Raw genomic sequence first — 10,537 nt, forward strand, 5'->3', positions numbered from 1 at the left:
TCTGGTGGACACGTGTGGCGTTTTGCACCATCCCATCGTAAGAGTCGAAAAACCGCAAGTCAAAGCGTCGTACCTCCCAGAGTGTCCCTGTTCCCTAACTGCTGTAGCTCCTCACTGTCCGGACAGCTCCAGTTTCTAGAGCCACCACCAGGGGGAGGTGGTGCAGCATGAATTATGCTCAGGGCTCCGACTTTGAGGAGTTCTCTTGTCCCCCTGTCCCAGTTAGTAGCTGGGGAGAGCAAGATGGTTACAATGACAGGGGTTTTGACCAAAGCTGGCGCCTGATTCACCACATTGTTTTGATCTGAGAGTAGCTCCACGGTGGGAGAAGACCTCCCCGAATCAGGCCCTGGGGGTTACATTTCTGAAGCCCATTGCCTTCATCTGTAAAATGGTCGGGTATTTCCAGACCTATCAGCTTCGGGGGTTGTGGAAAAATCTGGGTCACTGAATGTAAAGAGGCTTAATAAAGAGTATAGATATTTTTAAAATGAAAATGACTTTTTTCCTTACTACAAAAGTGATATATATATATATATATTTTTTTAAATCATAGAAATGAAAAAAAATCATAGAAATGTCAAAAAATTCTTAAGTGTAGAAAAGTACAAATAAAGCTCCATCAGTGATATTTTGATATATAGACCCTTACGGTGTCCATATTCACACACACAAAGAAACCAAACCCAAATATAGCGTCATTGATCTATCTATAGGGTTATTTAATCTTTTTTTTTTTTAGGGTTATTTAATCTTGTTCAAAAAACATAGTTTGCCCATCTTTTCGTATCTGTAAAAATAGCTCAACACAATTACAGTAGATACTATTACACACATCATATACCATTTTGTGAACGTATTAGATTTTCTACTTTTCCAAACCTTCATGTGTTTGTGCCTGTAAAGATCTCACATTCTGGTTGCGAAAAACAGAAATATCACAGAAAGTGAAAACACATGGTGTCTTCTGTTTTTAACAATATGGTAGACATTCCTCCAGGAATTTAAAAAACGTATCACATATGTAATAATTGTAAATAAAACTTAACTCAAAAGACATTTGGGTATCAGGCCATAAGATACACTCTGGGGGCAGATGAAAGAGATCCCTAGAAAGATTTATAGTCCAACCAGGGAAAGCTTGAAACCAGCGTCTCTCAAGGTTTAACGTGTATAGAAATCACTGGGCTCTTGGTAAAATTTAGATTTGGATTCTGCAGGCCTGGGGTGGCAGCGTCCTAGATTCTGTATTTCTCACATGGTCTCAGGTACTATTGAAGCTGACAATCCAGGGACCAGCCTGAATCGAACACACTTAAATTATAAAACAATAATAAAAGCATTTTGGGGGGAGGTTGGAGGATGGACAAAATAGGCGAAGGGGATTAAAGGGTACAAACCTCTAGGTATAAGTAAGTTGTGAGGAAATAAGATAATAAAAGCGGGTATCTGACACAAAAGCAGAAGAGAGGTGATAACCCGCTGCTCACTGGGATACTTGATAGTGACAGTGACATCTGAGTTAGGACTCGGGGATGGAGAGGAGCACGGGGTGTTGCGTGTGGAGGGGGGCAGTCTAATAAGCAAAGGGAGTGTTTGAGAAAGACTGGAATCCAGCACGGATCGAAAGTGCGGTGTGCCAGGCGTTGTGCTTATTGCTTTTACCTCCTAGAACTGGCAAATGGTAGTTCCACAGAGCGAGTCACTAGGGTTCACGGATGGAGGAATGGCCCCGTAAGGGTAGACTGGAGCCCGATTGTGAGGAGCCCTGAAGGCCTGCTTCCAGAGTGTGTGTTTTGTTCTGCAAGTTGGAGTTGTTGTGTGTGTGTGTGTCTGTGTGTGTGTGTGTGTGTGTGTGTGTGTGGCACAGAGCTTTTAAAATCCTGGCCATAGGGGCACCTGGGTGGCTCAGCAGTTGAGCATCTGCCTTTGGTTCAGGGCCTGATGCTGGAGACTCAGGATCGAGTCCCACGTCAGGCTCCCTGCATGGAGCCTGCTTTTCCTTCTGCCTATGTCTCTGCCTCTCTTTCTCTGTGTCTCTCATGAATAAATTAAAAAAAAATCCTGGCCATAAATAGATAAGGTGTTTTATGGTGCTTAATAATAACTATGTATCACATAAGTATGACTTTTTATCTTGTTCCTTAGCTTTTTTTTTACGATTAAGATGCTATCTTTTTAATTGTCCTTTTTAAATTTGAAATAAGTTTATCTTTTGAATAAGCGACACATTCACATCATGCAAAATTCAGAGGGTACAAGAGCACATTCAGTGAAAAGTTCTCATCTCCCAGTTACTCACTTCCCTTTCCCTGGAGGCAATGAGCATGAAATGTTTCTGATGTATTCTTCCAAAAACACTCTCTGCCCATATCCGTGCAGTGGTTGGCAGCCTCTTAGATAGCCCTCAAGGGTCCCACCTCCGGTATTCATGTCCTGGTGTATCCTACCCCCCGCCCCCTTCGGTGTGGCTGGGCCTACAGATTTGCTTCTAGGAACGGAACCCTGCAGAAGTGGTGGGAGTTACTGAAACTAACCGATGAAAAAAGCCCGAAGCTTCCCGCATGGGTCTATCGCTTGCTCTCTGATCCCTCGCCCTCGGGGAGGTGAGCTGCAAGGCTCCAGGGCGGCCCCGTGGAGCACTCATGTAAGAGACCGAAGCCTGCCAGCAAGCCCGTGACTGAACTTGGAAGCAGCTGCCCACCCCGCCACCCCGCCCAGTTGAGCCTTCAGTTGAGACCACAGCCCCAGCTAACCGCCCAGCTACAACTTCACGGGGACCAAAGACAACGGCAGCCAGAGAGGCCATGCCCAGGTTCCTGACCCATGGAAACACAATAAATGTTTGTTTTATTTTTATTTATTTATTTTTAAAGATTTTATTTTGTTTACTTATTAGAGACACACACACAGAGGCAGAGGGAGAAGCAGACTCCATGCAGGGAGCCCGACACGGGACTCAATCCCAAGGTCTCCAGGATCGCGCCCTGAGCCAAAGGTGGTGCTAAACCTCTGAGCCACTGGGACTGCCCTAAATGTTTGTTTTAAATCATTAAGTTTTGGGGTACTTTGTCCCACAGCAAAAGATAACTACTACAAGCAAATGTTTTTTCTCCCTAACTGTGAACGAATAATAGCATGCTACATAGGCAGCTTTGCACCTCCCCCCCCCCCAATTACTGTATCTTGGAGACTATTCTATGTGAATCCATAGAGCTTCCTTAACTTTTTCTAAAACAGTGGCATATATTTCCATTGTTTGGGCATACCATAGTTTATTTAGCTCCTTGCTGATGGACATTAGGTTTCCAAAGTCTTAGTGCCTTACCAGTCTCTGCAGCCTTCTTATACTCCCACCCCTGTTCATTATGCCCGTTTTCCCTGGGATTTTTCGGTTAGCTAATCATACCACATACCCCACCCCACCCCCACCACTAACCCCCAATGAAGAAAGGACTCTGTTGGCATTTTTCCTGGGTTCATTTTTAATTTATAAAGTAAGGAGAATCCTCATAGTGGGTATAATTCCAGGGCTCCTTTTTATATTTTTAAGATTTTATTTATTTATTCATGAGAGATACATAGAGAGCGGCAGCCTCCATGCAGCGAGCCCTATGTAGGACTCGATCCCGGGTCTCCGGGATCAGGCCTTGGGCTGATGGCGGTGCTAAACCGCTGAGCCACCCGAGCTGCCCTCCTTTTTTGTTAAAGATTTTGTCAGCAAACAAGCAAGCTAGGGAGAGGCAGGAGAGAATCGCAAGCAGACTCCCTGCTGAGCATGGAGCCTGATGCAGGGCTCCATCTCACCACCCTGAGGTCATGACTTGAGCCTAAATCAAGAGTCGGATGTGCAACCAACTGAGCCACCCAGGCTACCCACCCCCCTCCGCCCCACCATGCTCCCTCTCAAAGCATATCCTAGCTTATGGGTTGAGATAGTAGATGTGAGCTCTTTTCTGTTTTCCCTCAGTTGGGGGGAGTAGACTCTTGATGGTCAGAACCCCTTCCCTGTCGATGAGACAATCTGTTGGGGTGAAATGAAGAACTTAGGTCTCTTTCATTCCTGTCTCTACCCCACGCATGTTTAGAAATTGACCTCAACAGGAACGCCCGGGTGGCTCAGTGGCTGAGCGTCTCCCTTCAGCTCAGGGTGTGATCCTGGGGTCCCGGGATCGAGTCCCCCATTGGGCTCCTGCAGGGATCCTGCTTCTCCCTCTGCCTGTATCTCTGCTTCTCTCTCTGTGTGTCTCATGAATAAAAAAAAAAATCTAAAAAAAAAGAAAAGAAAGAAAAAGAAAGAAAGAAAGAAAGAAAGAAAGAAAGAAAGAAAGAAAGAAAAGAAAAGAAAGAAAGAACGAACTTGACCTCAACAGTCTCTTGGCAGAGTAGCAGTTTTTCAAAGCCAGCAGGATCCTAGGCTCCTAAGAGGAGGACTTCAGCTGGCCAGAGGAGTCCGGATTGTGCAGTGTCTGACTTGGATCTGGACAACGGGGTGCCAGCTCCAGCTGTTGAGGGATTCAGCTGCCCAGAGTGCCTCCTCTCTGCACACTTGGTGCGGGACGGTGCACGTTTGGAGGAGAAGGGGAAGGAGCTTGGGGAAGCCTGCTGAACTGCAAGTGGCCCAGACCCGAGTTCGCATCTCAGCTCACCGTCTTACCAGCTGAGTGACCTCGGCTAAGCCGTCTTCCCTCTCAGTTCCAGTTTCTTCTTCGGTATGATGGAGCTGACGATCTATTCCTTACACGATTGGAAGGTTTAGCTGAGAGGAGATAGGAAGGGTTGGGATACATTGAGCAACATGGAAGGGGTGGTTGACATTTACTCCGGACTGATTAGCCACCCACTAAGTGGGCAGCTCTGCGGTGCTCTTGAGCATCTCCAACCCTCAACCCCCCGGAGTTTCCTAAGCGCCCACCGCCTGGCAGTGACGTCGCCACAGTCTGCACCAGGGTTTTTTTGGTTCTGATGGAAGGAGTCTTTCCCCTTCACCAGTTTCCTCCCTGCTGCAGAAGGCAGGAGCACCCCCGACACCCACTCAACTGACAGCTGGGTTTCCTGAACACCCAGTCCTACACGGTGCAGGGTTCCTCCGAACACAGAGGCACCCAGGCCTCTCTCAGGGCAGCTGCAACCCTGCTGGTGAGCCTCCCTCGGTCCCAGACTGAGAGGGCTGGACACTTTTGCCCCTTAATGCCTGGGCTGGGAGGAGGTAGCCAGTCCTTAAGGAATGACAGTGGTGCCTCTTCCGGGCACTCTCCCTCCACCTCGTTCCTGGCACCCTCCTCCGTCCCTACAGGGTGCAAAGGAAAGCCATTTTTTCTGAGACGGGTGCCTGGTACAGCATTTGAGGCTCCAGCCTGGACGTCCTGATCTGGCATGTGCAAGGAGGGGCTGGCTACCTGCCTTCTTATCAAGGACCCTCATTCTGTTGCAGCCTCATTCTTTCAGAAAGAGCGTTAATCCTAAAAAACCAAAAACAAACAAACAAACAAACAAAAAACAGTGGCGAGGGAGCTGGGGAGAGTAGCCACAGAGATCCCCCTTCTCTGGGGAAGAAGCTGAGCCTTCCTCACTTCCCGATTGCAACCTGTCTTCCCTGGTGGCTTCAGGGCACCTGCTCGGCCCTCTGCCCTCAACCCCTATGTACCGTTTGGAGCGTAGTAAGTTCCGTAGATGGCACCGTGCAGGCTCCCACATCCGTATTCACTCATTTGGAGGGCTCCCCGCGCGCCGCATGCAGAACCGGGGCCGCGGAGACGCATTAGAGACGTCCACGGACACATAAGCCCAGGTTTCGAACCGCTGTCATACAGGATGTGTGGGGTATGCAGGGGATGGGGGCCGACGGGTTCTTCCTGTGGGTTGGGGGGGGGCAGGAAGGGGAATGTAAGAGCAGATCCCCAGCAACGAATTCCATCGAGAATCTTCCCTCTGCCCTCTACTGGAGAAAGGAACGGGGGAGGGGTGCCGTCATGTGAGCAGGGAGGGGAGCAACCCTCAGCGCCCTCAGGCTCTCTGCAGCCCCCCCTCCTTCAGACCTGCGCACTCGTTCTTAATTTGCACAAAGAGCCCAGACTAATAAATCCACCACTCAATTGCGATCCCCACAGCGCGTTTATAGGCAGCAGCTGACTTTTATCAGCTAGTTTGTTCTTTCATATAAGCAGAGTTTTATGAGGGTCTCCTGAGCTGGCTCATAACGTGGTGAAATGTCTACAAAACTCGACCATAAATCCCCAGCACCTGCCAAGCAGAGGACGCGCTTCTCCAGACACATTTAGTCCAGCTGGTGGCTCTGTCCCCTTGCCCGGTTTGCATTTTTGCACTTGTCTCTTTAAACTTGGATTTGTTTTTCAGCTCTCTGTGGCCTCTTTAAAGGCAACTGAAAAATGAGGGGTAGGGAAAAAGAACTAGAAAGTGAAGTCTGTGCTAAAAATTACCCCTGGCTTATGTTGCTCTGAAAACTGGTCCCGATCCCACTGCCGAACCAGGGACATCAGGCTTCCCGGCCACGCGAAGCCCCGGAGAGGGGGGCCTGGAGGGCCAGAGCCGACCAAGCCCGTTGTTAGTACTTTGACCCTTTTCTGGGCCGTCACCCTCTGTACTTGCCATCCTCCGTAGTCAGTTCCGTAAACTAAAGGAACAGCTCCAGATGCCTTTTTCCCAGATGGGCTCCAAGCATGACATCTTTTCCCAGCACTCCGAACTCCCCCAAGACAGGGATGGAAGTTGAACGCCCTCCCTCCTCCAAATAAGGCAGGACGTGGACTCCCTGCGGGTGCTGGTTGGCTGAGATGCACTGGTGACTTGGGGGAGTTACAAATGCCTCGGTGGAGCGCGGAGTCCGGCTAGAAACTGTTGAGCGCGGCCCCTAAACTGTCCATCCCTGTGTTTACAGGGTCTCCTCATTTGGGTCAGGAGACCCCGGGGGCCAGGAGAAGACCCCTGTGGCCGCCCTATTCATGCGACCTCATCCTGTATCCACTTTCTCTAGGTCCCACTTCAAGGCAGCTTCACGGGCCTGTGACCTGTGCTTAGAAGGGTCAACCCGGCCTGGCTGGTATCACCCCCTTGACATTCTTAATAGTTTTGGAAGCAGAGGGGAGATTTCCATTTTGCACTGGGCCCTGCAAAATGTGTCTCTGGTCCTGCCCAGCTTCCTTCTGGACCTACGGCAAGCAGCTACCCCAGAGCCATGGACAGACCCCCTCTCCTCCCGCCTCCTTGCTGGGGGGTGCGGAATCTGGCCTTGCTCTGCCCCCAAAGGCTCCTGAGACCCAGCCTTCCGGACACAGGCAATCGCTGTCACACGATCATGTTCTCTAAAGGGCCTGAAGAGGTGCCTCCCAGTCCCGACCCGTTATCACCTCTCAGAAAAGACTTGGGGTTAATGCCATCCACCAGGAGGAAGCCGGGGTCTAGGAGCTGGGCCGGGGGGTGGAAGCCAAACCGGGCAGGGACGGACCCCCACCCCAGACAAAGAGCCACGGACCAGGCCAAGCAGAGCATCCTCCCTTCCCCAGCCCCGCCTGGCGTGGGTTTGCAGACCCACCCGGCATTGCCACACCAGCGGAAATGGCGGTTGCCGTCCTAGCCAAACCCTAGGACTGTGGCCACAACCCCGACAGGGCCCAGCCACCACATCAAGGACGCAGCCCCACCCTCCCCTCTGCACCCCCTCCCACCTCGGGCTTCCCCGCCTCTCTCCTCACCGAGAACCCAGGGTGTAACCTCTGCTCCGGGCCAGGGTCTGTCATGGGCCTTTGCCGCTGCTGCTGCTTTGGAGGCGGGGAGGGAGAAGGTTCTAGACTGGGGGGTTGGGACATCTACCATTCACCCCTGTGGGACCTGAGCAGGTGCCTTGGCCTCTCTGGACCCCACTGTCTTCATCAAAAAGCAAAAACAAAGTGGGGTACACGGACGATTCAACTTCTTGGGGCCACCGCAGAAGGCAAATGGGTTGATACGTGTGAAAGGACTTAAAATTGCGTGCAAGTGATTTTCCTCTGGGAAGCGCCAGGCTGTAATGGAAAGAAGGCTTTGGGAACCAATAAGAATGATAATGTAATTAGTATTTATTGAGCAATTTCTCAGCCTCATGCTCACATCTAGAGCTTTTGCATCCATTATGTCAGCCCTGTGAGTCAAGGAGCCGGATGTAGGAGGGTCGCTCGACGTTTCCAGGGTCACACAGCTGTTCTGAGGTTTTAATCCTCGAGAGCTCCGCGTCCCAATCTACTACATAGTCGTCTGAAACAGACCCAGCGAGGTGCCTCTAGTCAAGTCATCGACACCTCTCTGTGCCTCAGTGTCCCCCCTCGTGCAATGGAGAGTGTGATCTCTCTTTGACAACCGCGGCGACAAACTCACTAGCAGCTCCAGCTTCGAGCTGCTCGGGGCCAGGTGGTGGCTGACTCCAGCCCCGAGCAGGGGTGCCCGGCACAGGCCTCAGGGTCCCTGAAGCAGGCGGGGGTCTTGGGGACCGCTCAGCGAGGGGAGCGTTGCTCACCTAGGCCACAGGAGCCTAAAGGTGTGTCATTTCCTGGCTACACGTGGCTGCACTTCAGAGGCGAGGGCGGCGGGTGGGAGACATCCCCAGGCCCAGGGTAATCTGGGGACCTGCCTCATTTCTCCGTCTCCCCGCTGAAGTCACCGTCACACTCCCTGAGTCACCAAAGCACCAGCTGCCCACAGGCTGCATGGGGAGGGACGTGCGCCCACTACAGGGGGCCCTGCGGATGTTTGTGGGCTCACAACATGCGGACCCCATCGCTTTAGTCCAAGGCCCCGGATCGGGTCCGAGGAGGGCCCTCCCCAACCCCTGGAGGGCTCTGGCCTAATAGCTTCCTCCAACCCACTGCCCTGACGCCCGGCTGCCCAGTCCGGAGAGAGACAGGCAAGATGGGGAGCGGCCCTCATAGACCCTGTGTAACTCGGACCCAGGGAGGAAGCCACGGTCTCTCCGTCAGTGACAATTTAAGAATTTAGGCCCATGGTTCGTCTTGGCTGCACACTGGAGTCGCTTGGGGGAGCCTTAGGAAGAAGCACCAATGTCTACATTCGCCCCCGGATGCTGATTTGTATGGTGGGATGCAGGCGTCTTACAACACCCTCCCCTACCCCTACCCCCCCCCACCCCGTCCCGTGACTTCGGTATGCAGCAAAGGCTGGAAAACAACTCAATTATTTAAAAATCTCTCTCTCAAAAAAAATAAAAATAAAAATAAAAATCTCTCTCTCTTTGGGGATCCCTGGGTGGCTCAGCGGTTTAGCACCGCCTTCAGCCCAGGGCGTGATCCTGGAGACCCGGGATCAAGTCCCGTGTCGGGCTCCTTGCATGGAGCCTGCTTCTCCCTCTGCCTGTGTCTCTGCCTCTCTCTCTCTCCCTGTGTGTCTCATAAATAAATAAAATCTTTTAAAAAATAATAAAAATCTTTTTTTTTCTACTTATTTTGAATGTCTCCTGTGTGTCAGGCTGGGCTGCGCCGAGCTGAACAGGAGTCTGGCCCTCGACCTGCACAGGGCTGGCATTGTAGTGCAGAGCCACGAAGGAAGCAAGAAAATGGATAATTTCCGATGGTCACGGTACCAGGGTAGACTGATTTGGGGAGGGAACAAGAGGGGCAGAGAAGGTTTTCCGAGCAGGTGATGTGTGCACCAAGACCGAAATGACGGGAAAGGGACAGATGGGTATTAGGTGGTGCAGCAGTTCTCAGGGTGTCGTCTGGGGATTTGGAGACCCTTCCTTCCCACCCTGCAGGTGGAAACACCGCCAAGACACTACGTGCTCCTTCTACTGGTCGCCTCTCAGGAGCATACGAGGGTTTCCCCCATGACATCATTGCTCCGACTGCTGATTGGACATGTGCTTGTGTAGGCTCAGGTTTTAAAACATTCTTAGATTTAATGTCCATATTGGTAAATACCGATAGATAGAACTCATGGGAACACAAACAGAAGCTCTTTGGGGTCCTTACACATTTTTAAAAAGATTTATTCATTTAGTTTAGACACGTAGGGGAGGGGTGGAAGGAGAGGGAGGGAATCTCAAGCAGACCCCACCCCACCCCACCCCACCCCTGCCGCCGTCGCCACCTAGCAGGGAGCCCGATGCCAGGCTCGATTCCAGGACCCTGAGATCATGACTTGAGCTGATGCCCAACCGACTGAGCCACCCAGGTGCCCCTCAGGGCCTCAATTTTAAGAACCTAATGGGGTCATGAGACCAGAAAGCTTGAGAACTGCTGCTCTGGTGGAAAAGGCTTCCAGAAGGTCCTGAGGTGGCACCAGGAGCAGGAAGGCCAGGTGACCGGATGGAAGAGAGAAAGTGTCAGTGGCCGATGAGGTGGGAGGTGAAGGGGAAGGTCGAAGCCAGGCATGCAGGGACCTGGAGAGAGGACTACCCCAGGCAGAGGAGGACGGAGAGGCTCTCCGGGTATGAGGTCAAAAACCACCCAGGGCTCCAGTGGGGGAGACAGAGGGAAGAGCATTCCAGAGAGATTTGGAAGGCGGGGTCAACCAAACCGGTAATAAATGT

At 51.5% G+C, this 10,537-nt stretch overlaps 1 long non-coding RNA gene across 1 annotated transcript; it reads right to left on the reverse strand.

Moving 5' to 3' along the window:
- Nucleotides 1-2,844: 2,844 nt before the first annotated feature.
- LOC112642375 (uncharacterized) lies at nt 2,845-6,730 on the reverse strand. Its single transcript, XR_003125216.3, has 3 exons — nt 6,441-6,730; nt 5,648-5,855; nt 2,845-4,759 (listed from the first exon to the last, which is right to left on the reverse strand). It is a non-coding gene; the product is annotated as an uncharacterized LOC112642375 (long non-coding RNA).
- Nucleotides 6,731-10,537: the final 3,807 nt, after the last annotated feature.

The sequence above is a fragment of the Canis lupus genome, chromosome 15 (assembly GCF_003254725.2).
Source record: "Canis lupus dingo isolate Sandy chromosome 15, ASM325472v2, whole genome shotgun sequence".
In the NCBI taxonomy this organism is placed as follows: Eukaryota; Metazoa; Chordata; class Mammalia; order Carnivora; family Canidae; genus Canis; species Canis lupus.